Source organism: Mytilus californianus, unplaced genomic scaffold, assembly GCF_021869535.1.
Source record: "Mytilus californianus isolate M0D057914Y unplaced genomic scaffold, xbMytCali1.0.p SCAF_10, whole genome shotgun sequence".
Classification (NCBI taxonomy): Eukaryota; Metazoa; Mollusca; class Bivalvia; order Mytilida; family Mytilidae; genus Mytilus; species Mytilus californianus.
This window is the reverse complement of record NW_026262582.1, coordinates 8,592,677-8,612,526: the sequence shown is the minus strand read 5'-3', so window position 1 is coordinate 8,612,526 and position 19,850 is coordinate 8,592,677. Positions and strand designations below refer to the sequence as shown.

General features: G+C 31.7%; 1 long non-coding RNA gene across 1 annotated transcript; it reads left to right on the top strand.

Annotated features, from left to right (window-relative positions):
* Window positions 1-17,293: 17,293 nt before the first annotated feature.
* On the top strand, window positions 17,294-19,036 carry LOC127717561 (uncharacterized). The gene is made up of 2 exons (XR_007989233.1): window positions 17,294-17,888; window positions 18,615-19,036. It is a non-coding gene; the product is annotated as an uncharacterized LOC127717561 (long non-coding RNA).
* The last annotated feature ends 814 nt before the right edge of the window (window positions 19,037-19,850 follow it).

Sequence of the window (19,850 nt, the reverse complement as noted above, 5' to 3'; positions counted from 1 at the left end):
TATGCCGATTTTATTGTTTTAAAAATTACAATTGAAAAAAGACTAAGCTCGAAGAAATCTACAAACTCAAAATAAAATAAAATTCCGCGAAAGTCCATTAATGCTTTTGGCGCATTTAAGTCATTTCAAAACATGACGTCATACAAATGAAAACGCTAAAGCTGAAGGTTTTTCCTTTACGTGAACCATCGAAATTCGTATAATACATGTATAACATTAAAATGGATTTTTGAGGTAGGTGTTGTTTTATTTTCTATGTAATTGCATTATTCGCATATTTACTGATTTCAGCAAGTCAACATGGCGGCTCCTTAGTTACGAAATGTCAACTTTGGATTTGACGGTAGCTTACGAGAAAAACATTTAAATTAAAAATGGCAAATGTTGGGTTTGAGAATTAAAAGAATTAAGCACATTTTTTCTAGCGGTTGTTTACGAAATAATTCATGCAAGCTACATATTTATTAAAATGGTTTAGCTTTATCTAACAGGGAGTAAAAAAGAACAGCCATACACACACGGCATACCCACCCTCGCTTCAGTTTTTTAATGACTGTATTTGTCCTATTAGAATCGAAATAATTCATGGAAGCCATAGATTTCTTGGAAATTTACACATGACCTGGGCCGTGATATTCGAATTTTATCCTGAGCGTTGATAAAATTCGAATATCACGGCCCAGGTCATGTGTAAATTTCCAAGAAATCTATGGCTTTCATGAATTATTTCTTAAATATTAAGTACGTTTATTGTGAAACGCAAGGATCCAAAATTCTTGTGAATAATAACCAATGCATGCAACTATTTTTTTTTCATTCCCTACAGTTTAAACATTAGGTACTCATTTATTTGTGTTCATTCCTGATAATTGGTACTCATATGTTGCATATTATTTTCATAAATGTTTTCACTGTTAAAGCCCGCGGGATGATATTAATATAACATTATTAAATATATTCTATTAATGATAAATTTAGTTTCAGTTTAAACTTTAAAGGGGCATTAGCTACGAGATATAAAAAAAGAAATCATAAATGAAAGAGAAATAGTGAAATAATAATTCGCTTTTAGCAGCCAGTTTGGTTCCATTTTGTCAAAATAAGCTAAAAAAAACATCGCTGATGAATTATTCACTTGTAAGTGAACAATTTGACCTCATTGAATCCGTATTAATGTGACTTTTAATTTAACCCTTTAGCTACAGATGGGTTACGCATGAATTAGGCGTGTTCAGTTATTAAAAGGAAAAGAATGTCAACATTGAAAGTGAAACAAGGGCAAATCATTTGGTTGACTGATTCAATCCACAAAAACAGGTAAAAAACGATGATGAACATATATTTTTAACCTATAATATGAAATCAAACAGACCTAGAAAAATCCAAGTGCACGACGAGTTCGCTATCTATATTTATGTTAATATACTGACCGTCGGCAGTCTTCGGAGGTCACCTCGATAGTTAATTAGATGGCGTCTAGACTAAGATACACACGAAATGCTGATACATATTATCGAGCCTATGCATTGTAAATTGTTAATTTTAGACTTTTTATAATTTGGATATACGTTTTAGTATGTTATAAATCAAATATGAAAATTTGAGTCAATCGGTGAACAGGAATTTGACAGCTAACGCTCCTTTAATAATTTTAATGAATAGTCCCTTGGTCTGTTCGTATCTATTAATGAAATAACTATTTTAGACAGAATATCAACGGTTTTGTTTAATTATCTTTCTGTTTTCAGACCTAAGATAAATATTCAGTTTAAAAGTCAGATCGTTTTGTTCATTTCCTTCTTACCTTCCGACATTTGATCAGCTAGGCTATGATGAAATTACAAAAGTGACATGTTTAAACGTTCAGAAATAATCAGTTTATTCTGGGACATAAGTTAATGTCAGTATATTATTCCCATGTGGACAATAGCACGACGTTGTATTAAAAGCGTACAGGAACCGTCTCAAAACATAAATTATATAATTGCAATATCATTATATATTTAATACTTTCAAATACAAACGCATATGTTTTGTCAAAAGCAAATAGGTTGGAATATGTAAATGGCTTTCTTATACTGCAATCTATTCTTTAATTTTGTACTTCCGATCTACAAATGAACTTGTCGAAATATTAATACAATGTCACGTTGTAACATATCAATAGAAGGACCGTATCAAAGACATACCGTTTCAAAAACATAGATAACTACCTGTATAAATGATCGAAAATTTTCGAGACATTCAGAGAACCTTGTTTCCGAGGATATCGAATGGCCCATAGAAGCTTCAAAAACACACCAATATATAGGCGTGAACCCCTTAGGGGGTGCATGCAAAAAATATAGTAGAAAACATATCAGTCGACATAGCACTGAGTCTCAAATCCGACATATAATCTATACGGAATCAATCATGCAAGGGCAATTCGTTTCAAATCTCAGATAATAAATTTTATGTAAAGATATGCAATAACAGTCTACATGAAATTCAATGTCTTTTTGTCAGCTTCCACATTTTCTGGAACACTTTTGCCGAACCTGTTATATTGGTAATTACCATCAACTTCGACGCTTTATCAAAATGTATTGCATAAGGTCTGTCTAAATTATTTAAAATTTCGATCCCATTTTTCCCATCAGATGAGATAGCGAAGAGGTTATTTGATTTTTCTCCTACTACAAGGACACAACCATTTTCCACCACGGTTACATCACGTGGGGTTTGTAATTTTGGATTCTGATATTGCCAAGCAAGATCGCCATTTGCCTTGTAACATAAAACTGAATTATTAAAGAAATTTGAAGAAACTATATATTCCTCTCCTGCACAGCAATGAGTCTTACAATATCCTTTAAATCTGTTTTTTATTTCCCCGTCAAATGTCGTCTTTAAAAAGAATCCAGTTATTCGTATTGTTAATATCTCATTTAGACAACTTAAACCAAAACACATGCCATCTGTACGGAAACTGGACAGTTCTTTACCAGTAATCAATTCAACAAGTATTATCCTTTTGGAGGACTGACATGACACAGCAACAGTTGAATTATTAATATAAGTAATAAAGCTTGGTGAGCAAGATATACTTATGTCTCGCATGAAGGTACCTCCACTGTCACATATAATCAAACAATTGTTCTTTTCATTAGTGAATACCAACAGTCCTCCAGGCAATGCAGTACATCCTAATGTGTTGACACCGTTTTCTCCTTTCGGTAACTGAAAATTTGCCTTTTCCGAAAATTTTATATTCCACAATTCATTAACAGAGGGTAATAAAAGTTGTGCTTGTTCCTTCTTTCTAACATTCAATTCTAATTCATTACGTTTTCTGGACTGTGAAATGACCCCAAACGATTGGCTGCTTTCTGATAGTGCTCTCAGTGATGAAGCCATATCAAGCACGAGATCAACTCCATCCATTGCTTTGTTTAATTTTAGTGTTTCCAAATATGAAAGTTCTTCCTCTACTTTAAGTTCAAATGGTTTCAGTCCCAAGAAGACTTGAAGATCAGTTGCGATACTTACAGCAGCTGTCAGTTCCTCCTGTAGAGTGCTTATGTGCCTTTTATGGACATCCAATTCTTTTAATAGATTATCCAAATCCAAACCAACCTCTTCTACGTCCGATGCCAGCGTATCTTTCAAACTTTTTTCCATTTCATCCAACTTGTCGTTGACTAGTTTACGGAAAGTTTGAATTTCTTCCATACATGCTAACTTCTGTGCATTCATTCTTGTTTTGTTCTCTTGTCTGTTTTGAATTAAAGAATCCAAATTGACCATTATACATTTCAAATCGTTTTCCATATCTTCTAGCACTGGAGAGGTTTTTACATTTTTTACGACATGTTGTATTGTGTCCGGCTTTTCACAATAAGCATGCGATTCTGTTAAACACACATTACAACAACACTGGCGATGACTACAGCAGTAAAATTCACATTTCTGATCATGGTCCGTGCAGTAGACACTGGTGTTTTTGATAAACGACGGTAATTTGTCGAATTCTGCAAGTAATATAGTTTTGTGGAATTTTGCAATTCTCAAAGCATCATGATGAATAATACATTCCGAACAAAATGTTTCGTCGCAATCTGGACACCACGTGACTGCAGCGGTTGAAATGTGACGATGTTCACAATTATCACAAAATCTACCCGATGAAAATTCCATCAAGAATTATCTTCTGAAATGTCAAAAGCTAAAAAAAATTAAAATTAAAAAGTTATAAAACAGCTTCACAAATAATTTAGTCATTTAAAACCGATGATCTACGATGGCTACATCAATATAGAAGATACTCGATTACCAAAGAAAACAAGAGTCTCCTTAGAGCCTCATCGCTCACCTGGTAGTTTTTGTGAAAATTTTGCATCAATGTTTTTTTTTATGTTCAATGAATATTAATACGTGTTTAAACATGACTTTTTCATTTAAAGTTAATCTATCGATCACAGTATTTGCAACAAAAAACTTTAAAAAAATGGGCAAAATCATTTTTAAAGGCAATAACTCCTATTGGGGATCAAATGATTTCTGTCATGTCTTATTTGTAGATATTGACTCATTTGTAGGTCTTACTTTGCAGAACATTTTTGCGGTTGAAAGTTTCTCTCTATCTGTCTTTGTTCCTACAAAAAACTGCAAGGGTAATAACTCCTTTAAGGGTTCAATTGACTTTTGCGGTCATGTTTGACTTATTTGTATGTCTTAATTTGCCGAACATTTTTGCCATATAAAGTTTCTCTCTATCTATCAAAGTATTATTCTTAAAAAAATAAAGAAGCAAAAATCATCTTTCAAGGGCAATAAATCCTATAAGGGATCAATTGACGATTTCGGTCATTTGACTTATTTGTAGGTCTAACTTTGCTGAACAGTTTTGCTGTTCTCTCTACATATCATAGTTTCTCTCTCTCTACCTATCATAGTTTCTGTAAACAAATTAAAAATAAAATGAAGGAAAAAAGGGATTAACAATTTCGGTCAATAATTAACTATCTGTTCGTTTGGATTGAATCATAATTTCTTCAAACCATTCAATGTTTCTTGAAGCTTAAGTTTTAGACGATCTGAACGGTGATTACATCATTAGATGAAAGAATGCAAAACATCGAAAAGGGAATTGAAAAAATCGACTCAATGAAAGAAGCCATGGATGGATTCATTAGAAGAATCGAAACGGTCGAAAAAAAAACATAGATGACATGAAAACGCAACACCTAGAATTGAATCGGGAATGGAAGGAATGAGCAAAGTGGTTGATTCAGTTATAGACCACTGTTCAAGTAATAAAACAGAGATAGATACATTAAACAGAAAATTGAAAGAATACGAAAACACAGAAAACGAAAAAGTCAAACAGTATCAGCAACATATATCAAGCCTTCAAGAAAATCTTACAGATCTCCGCTGCCGATCAATGAAAAATAACCTTATTTTCTCTGGGCTAGGTTTTCAGAAGAAAAAAAAACGTAGAGGAAAAACTAATAAGCTTTATACTAAACGAACTTAATATAGAATATAGGATACACTTCGGCAACTTACACAGGTTCGGGAAACCGCTGCGGTTTAAAATGGAGAAAACCAATTGTCACACGTTTCATCTATAGAAAAGAGCTTAAGATGTATTAAAACATGCCTATATGTTGAAAGGAAAAATTTATGGAATTAATGAACAGTTCCCGAAGGAAAATTGAAGAAAAGAGAAAAGAACTTTATCATGTGATGAAAAAAGCCAAAAAAGATGGAAAGCAAGCGACACTTGTAAGAGACCGCCTTTTTATAAACGGGACCAAATATGAGCCTCGTTCTAACACAGGCAACATAAACAAGGAACCATTGAGGGAATATAGAGACGTTCTGCTGACATCAGCTGACAGAGATAACCAGGCTAGCCCACCAATACCACCGAGATCATTTAAAAGAACTCGATTTAACTCGGCCGCATCAGAACCTGTATCAAATATGGAAACAGAACCCACGCATAGTAATGCAAATAAGCATTCATAATACAGCTCAGGAAAATACTCCCAACCGTTTCACAACAATAGACGTGAAAAGAATATATGTAAAACAAATGTGAATCTGAAAATTTTATCTCTCAACTGTTGCGGGGTAAAATCAAAAAGTAAATTTCCGGACTTTATAGACTATATCCGGACTAGTACAAAACAATGATGTATATATGTCTAGTAGAAACAATGATAGTATATGTCTAGTAGAAAACAATAATATTATATGTCTAGTAGAAACAATAATATTATATGTCTAGTAGAAACAATAATATTATATGTCTAGTAGAAACAATGATATTATATGTCTAGTAGAAACAATGATAGTATATGTCTAGTAGAAACAATGATAGTATATGTCTAGTAGAAACAATGATAGTATATGTCTAGTAGAAAACAATGATATTATATGTCTAGTAGAAAACAATGATAGTATATGTCTAGTAGAAACAATGATATTATATGTCTAGAAACAATGATATTATATGTCTAGTAGAAACAATGATATTATATGTCTAGAAACAATGATATTATATGTCTAGTAGAGACAAAAACGGATGATTTGGATGTTATTGATATTCCAGGTATGCAAAAGTCAGGTCAAGGGGTATAGCCTCAGGCTATAAAACAGATTTGATTTTTTGATTTTGGTGTTTTAACGCCACTTTTAAGCACCGCTTTTGGGCTATTTCGTGGCGGCCAGTTTTTATTGGTGGAGGAAGCCGGAGTGCCCGGAGAAAACCATCGACCTTCGATAGGAAAACTGACAATCCTAGTCAACTAAGATTGGAGTCGAGTGCACCCGCACTAGCGGGGTTCGAACTCACAACCTCAGTGTTGACAGGCTAGTGATTACAGTAGTAACTACATAGACAATTCGGCCACCGAGGCCCCGCTACAAAACAGAACGAAATAACAAGGTAAACGTCCTCCTATCTGATAGCAAATACGTTCTTTGGTTTAAAATATCGTCTGAGTTAGTTAATCTTGAAGAAGATATTGTTTTCGGAATAGTCTACATTCTCCCCGATTATACATCTTATTCCTCAGTTGACTGCTATAATGAAATAAAAAATGAATATTTAAAATTTTCTCAAAATTATAAATATATTGCATTACTCGGTGACTTTAATAGCCGTGTTAGTAATGACGACGATTTTATCGTTGGTGACAAATATTTATTTGGAAATGAAGCCCATTAATTTACACCAACAGATTTTCTTGTTCTAACTATGTTAGATATCCCCATTCGGTTTGATTACGTATGAAGATTATTTGTACCAATTTTCATGAAAAAGTCAAAAATGCAATTTTTTTAAATTTGATAAATATACATAAAAAAATACGTTTTTTTCTACATTCATGAACATTTGATAAATTTTAGTTATTTCCAAACAAACAAAATCATAAATTTATAGGATACTTAAATAAAAGAGAAATTATAAATAATTTAACAAAAAACAGCTCGTGTTTATCTTTTAAAACAAAAAAGTTATGCATTTCTGTTGGAAGGAAAACTACGTCCACAAATCCGAATTTTGAGGAAATATCTAAAACTTCGACCTCATTTTACTCAAAAAGTAGGACATGAAGGTATAATTTTTATTACATATTTGATTTAAGCAGGTAAAAAATAGCCTATTTGCAAATTTTCATCAAATTTTCATTATGGGATCAAAACTGTATCGTATGCCCTTAAAACGTAGCTCTCTCGATAAAGGAAAAAACAACTATGGTAAAAAACTTCTCGAATTTTGCAAGTACAACAACTTTTTCATTTTAAGGGCATACGATACAGTTACAGGGGAGGTAATGACTTTGCTAGCGTAAATTGCTACTTTCGCGACGTCAAACACTGTGACTTATCGGGAAAAGATGCAGTTTTCGACTGAATTTTATCAATCAAACTGATTCAACTTGAAAACGAGTTCATGGACCCCTCTTTTTTAAAATGACATTTGGTTTGATTACGTATGAAGATTATGTGTACCAATTTTCATGAAAAAGTCAATAGTGCAATTCTTATAAATTTGATAAATATACAGCATAAAATTACGTTTTTTTCTGTATTCATGAACATTTGATAAATATGTCATTGAGTTATTTTTAAAAATAAAAATGTACAAATTTATAGAACATTTATATAAAACAGAAATTACAAATAATTTAACAAAAGACAGCTTGCGTTTATCTATTAAAACAAAAAAAGTTATGTATTTCTGTCGAAAGGAAAAATACGTCCACAAATCCGAATTTTGTGGATATATCTGAAATTTCAACCTCAATTTACTCAAAAAGTAGCACATGATGGTATATATTTTATTTCATATTTGATTTGATCAAGTAAAAGATAGCCAATATGCAAATTTTCATCAAAATTTCATTATGAGATCAAAACTGTCTTGTATGCCCTTAAATGGTAGAATTGGTGCAGATAGGGATATCGGGAAACTTACTTGTAGGAATGCAAGTACAGTTGATTTTTGTTTAAGTAATTGTAACTTATTAAGAGTTTTTAAAGATTTTGAAATCCTTGATATTAGTAGCCTTTATTCCGACGTCCACTCACCAATACAAATTACTTTATTCGTAGACAAGGAAAATGAGAAAGAATCTCAGCAAGAACAATCTCTACAAAATGTCGAAAAGATAAAACAGTGGGACCAAAATAAATGTCAAGATTTTTGTAATAATATTAGTAAAGATAAAGTAAATAAACTTTTTGAAGAGATGGTCTCTGTAACGAATTCTGAACGTCATAAATCTAAGATGAATTATTTTGTTAACAACCTTGGTGACATGTTTTAGAGTCTGCAAAAACTACATTAGGTATCAATATTAATCATAACTTTAAGAAAAATAATAAAAATAAAAAGGCAAATAAAAGTAAAGAATGGTTTAATGAAGATTGCAGAATTTCTAGAAAACACTATCGAAAGCAAAAAAAGAAATTACAAATCAAATAAAACTAATGAAAACCTTCATGAGATGAAAACTTCCGAAAAAAATTATAAAAAACAATTGAACAAAGCAATAAAAGTACATATACAAAGAGAATGTCTCGAGAAGTGGAAAAACTAAAGTCCGAAAATCCAAGGGAGTATTAGAAATTGTTTAAACATGGAAAAGATAACAAACAGCCAGAAATTCCAATATCTAAACTTATTGATTTTTTCAAAGATTTAAATACCGCTCCTGAGAACGAAAATGAAGGTCCAGTAAACTCACTTCCCATTGATCAGACGAATATTGCTAACATAAATGAAAATCTAAATATGAAAATGGAAAAAAACGAAATTCTAGTTTGCATTAAAAAACTAAAAAATAACAAGGCTTATGGCGATGATTTAATCATTAATGAGTATATAAAAGCAACTTCAAATATATTCATCGATATATATATTCAACTGTTTAATCTAATACTAGAAACAGGAATAATTCCTGATAATTGGCTAGGCCACACTTAGAAATATTTTGGTTTGCCCAAACCCTACCAAAAGGCAGAGACAGTGGGTAGGTAGGTAGGCATTTTCTTTTCTTTTTTTCAGCAAAGAGAAATTGAAGTGTCAGATGTGTTTTAGTAATTAAAAAAAAAACTTGTTCACATCAGGACAATAAAAGATTTTGGGTAAGCAGCTAATTTCTGGGTAGGTAGGGTTAGGGCAAACAAACATATTCTTATTTTATGGCCCTAATTGGTGATATTAAACGATTCTATAAAAACAAAGATAATAGACAAGATCCCAAAAATTATAGGCCAATAACCATGTTAAGTTGCTTAGGAAAATTGTTTACCGCAGTCCTCAGTAATAGACTTAGAGTTCTCTGATGAATTTTCAATTTTATGTGAAAATCAGTGTGGGTTCAGAAAACATTATTCCACATTAGATAATTTGTTTGCATTGCAATCTTTTTTTCATATCTTACAATCAAAAAAAGAAAAAGATGTACTGTGCATTCGTAGACTTCGAAAAGGCTTTTGACACTGTCTGGCGAGACGGGTTATGGTACAAACTTTTAGTAAATAATATGAATGGGAACATGTACAACGTCATAGTAAACATGTACAAAAATACAAAATCCCGAATCGTTTATAACAACGAAGTATCAGAATATTTTCCCTGTTTAAATGGAGTACGACAAGGGGAAAATCTATCGCCTTTCTTTTTGCTATTAACCTAAATGATCTTGATAATTTTATAAAAAGCTGTAACGTTAACGGCATAACCTCAATAAGTGCAGAGTTAAATGAAAAATTAGAAATCTATATTCAATTATTTGCTATTCTATACGCTGACGATACTGTTATGGCTGAAACCCCCTCTGACATGCAATTTCAGTAAAATGTGTTCTCAAGATATTGCAAAAATGGAAACTAAAGGTAAATGTAGACAAAACAAAAATAATAATATTTTCGAGAGGAAAAATTCCAAGAGGAATAGAATTTCGATATAGGGGAAATATTATAGAGACGGATAAAAATTTTAACTATCTGGGAGTTTTACTTAACCGCGTAATGGAAACTTTAAAAAAGCAAAAGAAGAAGCCTCTCGTAAAGGCCTAAAAGCCATGTATGAGGTTTTAAAGCTAGGAAGATTACACAATTTGTCTATTAAAATACAGTTAGACCTATTTGATAAAATGGTCGTGCCCGCTCTTTTGTACGGTTGCGAAATATTGGGAACAGGTAACAACGATATCATTGAAAGGGTTCACTTAATGTTTTGTAAGATGCTTTTACAACTTAAATCGTCAACACCATCTTTTATGGTATATATGACGAACTTGGATGGTTTCCTCTCGAAATACATATAAAAACGAGAATTGTGTCATTTTGGACAAAATTAATTGAGGGTAAAAGTTCGAAACTGTCCTCTATCATGTCTATAACATACAAACTGATTTATCAATTGAATATTGTAAATAATGTAGGGTCTCCATGATTATCGAGTATAATGAGTATACTCAATGGTTGTGGATTGGCATATGTATGGACCACACAAACTTTTACTAACAAGGGATGGTTGGTAAACACAGTTGTTCAAAGAATGAAAGATCAATATGAACAAAATTGGCATAGTGAAATGGAAAACTCGTCAAAATCACTTTGTTACCGGCTATTTAAACAAAAACTCGAATTCGAAAGTTATTTTGATATTTTAGAAACCAACGAAATAGTAGAACTCTGCAAGTTTAGGACAGCAAATCATTGAACAAGGAAGATGGCAAAATATCCAACGTGAAAAAAGAACCTGCACATTATGCGAATTAAATGAAATTGGTGACGAATTTCATTACATTATGTCATGCAGAAAATTTGCCATCATCCGAGATTTGTTTATTCAACCCTATCAAAAAGAATGTGCACATTATGCGAATTGAATGAAATTGGTGACGAATTTCATTACATTATGTCATGCAGGAAATTTGCCAACATCCGAGATTTATTTATTCAAGAAAAATTTTCAAAACGTCCATAACACTTAAATTTAGTAATCTTATGACCTGCAAAAGAAAATCGATACTTTCGAAACTCTGCAAACTTATTAAAATTGTTAATAAAGAGTTGTGTGAACCGGGCTGACATCTCTCTCATACATGTTGATTTGTTGATTTGTTATTAATATTATGTGTTCTCTGTACCATTCCAATATAAATGGTTTATTGAGAATTAAAGATATATATATAGTGAACGACCAGTATTTATGTAAATACTTTTTTTTTTAATTTAGTTATTGCATCGCTATTTCAAAAATGTCACATTATGTGTGTGTTTGTTGCATGGGGGTTCAACTTTTCGGTTCTCTATGTGTTATTGCTATCAATAAATTCTGAAGCTGGTATGTTAAATTACATAACACTGAATTAGGTTTCATTTAAAATGTAATAAGATATTAAGATAGGAGACCGGATAACTGAGGCTCATGCGCTAGGTCGATCATAATCGTATCCGTTTAAAATATTTGCTGACTTTCCATTGCGTAAAATTAAACAAATATGTCAGGGACGGCTTTAACTGAGTAAATTTCCTCGACTCTAATATTGTTTTAGAATGAGCTTTAAAACTAGAGGCTCTAAAGAGCCTGTGTCGCTCACCTTGGTCTATATGCATATTAAACAAAGGACACAGATGGATTCATGACAAAATTGTGTTTTGGTGATGGTGATGTGTTTGTAGATCTTACTTTACTGAACATTCTTGCTGCTTACAATTATCTCTATCTATAATGAACTTGGCCCAGTAGTTACAGTGGAAAATATTTTGTAAAAATTTACAAAAATTTACAAAATTTATGAAAATTGTAAAAAATTGACTATTAAGGGCAATAACTCCTTAAGGGGTCAATTGACAATTTTGGTCATGTTGACTTATTTGTAAATCTTACTTTGCTGTACATTATTGCTGTTTACAGTTTATCTCTATCTATAATAATATTCAAGATAATAACCAAAAGCTGCAAAATTTTCTTAAAATTACCAATTCAGGGGCAGCAACCCAACAACGTGTTGCCTGATTGGTCTGAAAATTTCAGGGCAGATAGATCTTGACCTAATGAACAATTTTATCATCGTCAGATTTGCTCTGAATGCTTTGGTTTCAGAGATATGAGCCAAAAACTGCATTTTACCCTATGTACTATTTTTTAGCCATGTCCGCCATCTTGGTTCGCGGACGGGGTCATCAGACACATTTTTAAAACTAGATATCCTAATGATGATTGTGGACAAGTTTGGTTAAATTTGTCTTAGTAGTTTCAGAGGAGAAGATTTTTGTAAAAGATTACAAAAATTTACGAAAAATGGTTAAAAATTGAATATAAAGGGCAATAACTACTTAAGGGGTCAACTGACCATTTTGGTCAAGTTGACTTATTTGTAGATCTTACTTTGCTGAACATTATTGCTGTTTACAGTTTATCTCTATCTATAATAATATTCAAGATAATAACCAAAAACGGCAAAATTTCCTTAAAATTACCAATTCAGGGGCAGCAACCCAACAACGGGTTGTCTGATTCATCTGACAATTTCAGGGCAGATAGATCTTGACCTGATAAACAATTTTACCCAATGTCAGATTTGCTCTAAATGCTTTGGTTTCAGAGCTATAAGCCAAAATCTACATTTTACCCCTATGTTCTATTTTTAGCTATGGCGGCCATCTTGGTTGGTTGGTCGGGTCACCGGACACATTTTTTAAACTAGATACCCCAATGATGATTGTGGCCAAGTTTGGTTAAATTTGGCCAAGTAGTTTCAGAGGAGAAGATTTTTGTAAAAGTTAACGACGACGGACGACGGACGCCAAGTGATGAGAAAAGCTCACTTGGCCCTTTGGGCCAGGTGAGCTAAAAATGACCCCCGCAATGTCAACAGTGGAAGAACAAATCTGGGAAGCACAACATTTATGCTCTGAGTATGAATTCAATTTTTTGAAGTTGTTTGTTTACCGAGGGAAGTGTACCCCTTTCTTCTTTGTTTTTCATTGGATGTTAACCAAACATTTCTGAAAACGACAATGAATGTCAATAAATATATCTGGTCAACTGTGTGTGTATGGCTCCATACGATAACATAAGGTTCATGTGGACACTTTGGCTAAATAGCTGTGCTTTCACTTCAAAATTGACAACTTATTGTGTTTGGCGAAAGGTGCTTTATTATAATAATGCAATCACATATAATTATACCAAACATGGTATCAATAAGCAGGGAAGGAAAAAAAAAAAAAAAAAAAAAAAAAAATGTGCGTAATCATAACCAGATTCGACGCCCAAAGCATATATACCGAGATATACAAGCGTTAGAAAACACCATGTATAAACAAGCATCTACATAATCATAAATATTCAACAACTTAACAATATCATTCAATTAAAAGTGTCGGTAACAGGTCCGAGTACACAGTTATTTCGTAGTGCATTTCTTTTAGACAATAAATGAAAATTAAAAAAATCCCACCTGCGCTTTCTCAATAATATTTTTACAGTGTGTTGTACTACTTTTGGGACAAATTATATCAAAATTATAGAAAACTTCATCGGCTCTAACTCAAAATATGGACAATTTCATGTTAAGGGGGTCTTCAAATCTTTTGACAGCTTCCGAAGTGCTAGTTTTTAACATTTTTCAGCTGGACCAAATCACTACTTTACTTTAAAATTCATGACCCAAAGTTTTTTACAGTGTCATTTCACCCCCTACTTACTATTTGAGTCATAAAACATGGAGAAATAAATTTGGAAGGAGTATAAAAAAAATCAACAAGTAACACACTGTCCACACTAGGGACTATATTCTTGGACAACGAAAATCAAAGGACGATAACTGTGTACCCGGACCTAATAGGTTAGAAAAAGTTGACCAATCTTAATGAAACTTGGTTTGACCAAAGCTTATTAAATTATAAGACTGCTTACAAAGTTTCATGGCAATAGGATATATATTATAGACAATATGACTAGTTCTATATTCAACTTTGCGTGTTAAATTTAGACGTTAAAATGGAAAATTTTCAACTATCATCATTTGGGGCTTAAAAAATTAAAATATTGCAAAAAAATACTTTTGAAATGCCTTAATATATAATATATTATGTATTAAAAGCAATAGAGTACTCATTTGATTTATCAGACTTATCATAATTATTAAAAAGTCAAATTCATATGAGCCTGTGGCTAAAAATGGAGGTTTTCCAATGAAGGGGGGCCTTACATAAAGATGTAATATTTTCCAGCAATTTTAAATTTGTAAAGCTTTTTGGTTATAAATAATCCTTACATATGTATTTAATGTACTTTAAATGGAAAGAAAACTTACAAATAACATATCACATTAGTTTCAAAGGGTCTTAGGCCAAGTAAGACTGAAAATAATTTAGGGTCAATTTAGGCCGTATCACATATTTACATTTAAAAAGGAATATTGAAGCTATAGGAAATACAATTTTGTGTCTTTTCTATCATTTCTATACTCAGGTGACATGATACAATAAATCTGAGCACAAAAAGACTCTTGCATTCAACTTTTTTTGCAGACAGTATGGTCTGATACAAAGATTTTTCACTTTTTAGTGAAAAACATGCATGCAATTTTAGTCTTAACAGGCTTGTATTTGAACCACTTGCTATCCTACAGAAGAAAAGAAAGATATTATGTGACATAAAACAGGTACAACAGACATTGTTAAGTGCTTTTTATACAAATTTAGTGAGGTCTTTATAATGGACTTCAACTTTTATGTTCCAAGCTCCTCACATTTAACTTGATCCAAACAGGGCGTTAGACGAGGATCATATATACAACACATTTTGCACATATTGTCTGAGATAATCTTCTTTTCTGTAGATTCAGAGTTCACAAATGAGTAATACAACTGGATTGAAGCATAGAAACACAAATATTGACACATAAAAACCTGTCAGATAGAAAGTCAGAATGCCACTTATGCATCAAAATTGAAAAGGCTATGAAATGCTTATTTTGACCATAAAATGCAAAAATTGGTCATTTTTGCAGAAATTCTATCAAATAAAAGTTTAAATCCTTTAGTTTTATGCTATTTGATAAATTGACACCATCAAATCATTCAGGGAAGTTGCCAAAGTACAGATTCTATATTTCCTGATTTCACCTCTTACATGTAGCCCTACTGAAAATGAGTACGGGATTCCACTGGATTTCCAGTGAAATTACACTGGTATTCAGTAGAAAAAAATATTCCGATGGAATCCCATTAGAATTTCATCCAAAGCATCTGGAATATTTTTCACACTGTAATTCCAATGGAAAATCAGTGAAATTTCCAACGAAACTTCCAAAGATTTTCCAATTAATTTCCAGTGGAATATTATTGTTTATATTTCAGTGGAGTTTTGATTTAATGCAAATATTCCAGTGGAATTTTGGACTTAGAAATTTAAAGGAATATATACTTCTAATTTAATTTTTTCAAATAATTAAGTGCATGATTATTATATAAAGGATTTAATTTGTAACATATAATTTCCTGGCCTGATAAGAAATTAAATATTATAATCATGATAATAAATGGGATGTAATGAATATTTCATAAACCTACATATATACATGTATATGAAACATTTGTTCAAAAAGTTTTACATGGTTAAATGTAATATGAAATCACTTGCCTAGTAACAAATGAAAATAATCATTTGGTCTGAAAGACCACCCCCCCCCCCCCCCCCCCCATATAAAATAAGTAAAATGGTAGCTCCTCAGATGTAGGGTGAATATAATGCATCACCATATAGCCTATGAGTATGACACATTGAAAGGATACATTTTAACCAATTAAATGTGCAATAATCAGCTAATATAAATAAAGAAATGAATATTTTATATCAAATTGGGTTGAGAATAAGATTTTGTTTGATTTAACGAACAAAAACAATTAAGATTCTTTTTGAAAAATGTGCATGGCTCTTAAAAGGGCCGTTTTAAACAGATCTGTTGCAGAACTTATCTTCAGACTGTACGAATTGTTAGGATAACTCCGTTTTTTTCTTCAAGTGACCGTACTGGCAACTGCCCTGCACTACAGTCTACATGTATACAATAATATAATTATTTCTCCTTTGACTTCATCATGTTCATTAACTGTTACTGGTCTACTGTTCTTTTGAGAAAAGTAAAGTGAACGGCTTTCATTTTCCACATTGTTCTATAAACTGTTTCGGTATCTTAACTTTGTCGATGTGATGAATTTTTCATCATTTTCATGTCCTGAACTCGGGTCATATAAGTTAATCTATAGAAACATTTCACATATAATCCGCTCCAATCAATTGTACGCTAAATGTCAGTGTTTTGGCATAATTTGAGCAGAAAATTCGTGAAACTGTAGTCTATAATGTTGTTTTTCAACACACATGTTTACATTCATGGAGGCTGCCATTTTTTTCTACCAGACTATATATATAACCACTGATTTGATTGGATAACTCTATTTCCGGGATTTCCGATCGGCCAATCAGATAGTCGTTATCATTAATACACGGAATGTGTTCAAATTTGAAACTAAAAATATTGTACGAGTATGTATCCTGTCCAGCATTGTCCAGCTGTGGTTACATTAATCATGTTAATAATAATTAATACTCAACAACCTTCGATAAATAAAGAAATAGACATTAAAGGCAGAACATTTAGGTATGACATTAGCTGTTGAACCAAGAATTTACGATGAGACGATGTGCTGATGTTGGGCAGACGTACAGCAGATCTATACAGGTAATTTTTTAGGAGATTTTACATTTGATTTTTACATCATGAATATTTTTAATTAAAATTAAAAAAAAAGATATACACCCCCTTTAGTTTCATTCATGGGCTCTGTTAGTTCACACTTTGAGGATGACCATTTGGTGTTCTGAAAAGGGGGAGGTGGGAATGTAATAATAATTTTATTATTCAATATTGAATTACATTGTGTGCCTTCACAATCAAGAAAGATGTTTACAGTTTACTACACAATGTCAGGCACATTCAACTTAATTTTGTCATGTTCTGATTTGGATGGACATGCAACACAAAAAATCCCTAAAGGTTAATATTGTGTTTTAGAGTCTTTATACTTAACTGAAAGAAGCTTCTTAATTATATATGTACATTGTATGATAAATATCAGTAATATATGATGCATACAGGTCATGACCAGATTTAAAAATTATTAATAAAATGTTTTTACATTTTTTTTTAGGTTGTCCATATATTAAAAGGGATTGATCATGGTGAAGGTACAAAGCTGCAAAAATGATGACTGTGCATCGATCAATATCCACTCAATAATATGAAAACAAACGAACCAGCAGCAGAAAAGAAATTTGAGTATAAGATTATTGAAAGGTACTTATTGAATTATTTTTTCATCCTTCCCACACTTGAAATAAAAATACATTAATCATGTTAATCATTCACATCTATAAGCTGTAAACACATCTCAAAAACATTGATCTGATCATCATGCACAATGGTTAATCATGGCTATTATGTGAACAAAATGAGGTGTCTGGTATGCTTCAACCAGATAGTAAACCAACAACAAACACAACACAAAGGGAAAGATAATATGAGGCTAAATAAAAATATATGCGTGGTTCCAATTCCCTTACCTACCTTTTTTTTAGTCTTAACAATAGCCTACCCTAAATATTTTTTTGTCATTTTTCAGTAAGTACTGTTTAAGTCAGAATGTTGCTCCCATAGACATGATAGACTCAATGTAAAAAAAAAACATAAAATAAAAAAAATTCTTACCTACCTACCCTAATTTTTTTTAAATGTAACTGGAACCACACATACTATTTTATTTGGCTTTGAGAGACACCTGATCCATGAACAATAAAAGTCTAGCCAAAGATATCTAGAGAACACACAGTCTTCAACAATAGACATACATGTGTCTAAATTGCTCTTAGTGTATAAATGTTGTGAATAAATTACACACAAACTCAAATAAAATATGCCAGTAACATATATTTTTGAATAATTGCAGACTGGAGCATGGTATTGTAATGTTATTTTAATTCAAAATTCTATGCATGTTTTGATGTATGATTTTTTTTCTTTCAGATTAATCAATGAAGACTTAATGGAACAGGATTGGAATGCAGAAACTTTGGACTTAATTCATGAATAATATCAATGGATGAAGAAAACTGACCAAACTGACAAAGTATTTCGTATGCATGTAAACTGGACATTTTTGTTTGTTTAATGCACAATAAACAAATTTGTAAAATTTAAAATTAAAACTATTTGTGAAAGATTTCAAGAGGACCAAATGTTACCATGGACTTATGAATGATTTAACCAGAAAAATGATTTACATGTACAATTAAGTAAATACATCTTTGACTAAAAAATGATAATTTATCAACGTTAATATTTTAAAGAGGTTGATCTTTTCGTTTAAAAGGTCTTAAATGTGGATGATGTATAAACTGTTGTAATTTCTTTAATTGTTGACTTGCATTAAAATGGTTATTGTCTTATTTCAAGTTTTCTTATTAATTCATTCAAAAATAAGCAGTGCATGCAAAATGATATCTAACATTTCAGTGGAATTGTCAATTTCCATTGAAATATCACTGGTTTTCTTTGGTTGATTGTTACAATTTCCAATGGAATTACCACTGGTATCCCAGTTGAAAACAATAAATGTCCAGTGGGAAAACAATGGTATTCCAATGAAGTTTTCACTGGTATTCCAATGGAATTTCCACTGTATTCCACTCGAGTATTCACCGGAATCCCACTGGATCAGGGATGGGCACGATTACTGACAAATGTAATCGATTAATAATCGATTACATGAAGGATTTTTGTGTAATCGATTAATAATCGATTACTCTGATTTTTGTATGTAATCGATTGCAATCGATTACTTTATCAAAAGTAATTACATTACTTTTCGATTACTGTCAATTACATGCTACAAAATTACAAAAAAATAATAAAGTAAGTTAAACACAATATTGTTGCTCAACGTTTGTATAGTGGAAATTTAGAACTTTACCAAAAACAGCATTTAAAGCATTGTATCCAAATTTTAAGTTGACAGTTGTTTTCTAGATGGATTCTCTTACTGAGGATCAGAAATATTCAAAAATTCTTGAAATTTTGGCTTTCAACATGAATGAGAGATGATATCGCATTGCATCAAACACTTATCTATATTGTAGATTTTTTCATAAATTTTGCTTTCATACTGACTTAAGTAAGCTTTTTGTTTTTTACTAATTAAAAACAGGTATATTTTAACATAGTTAATTACAATGTTGGAATTTTCCTCTGAAAAAAAATGTA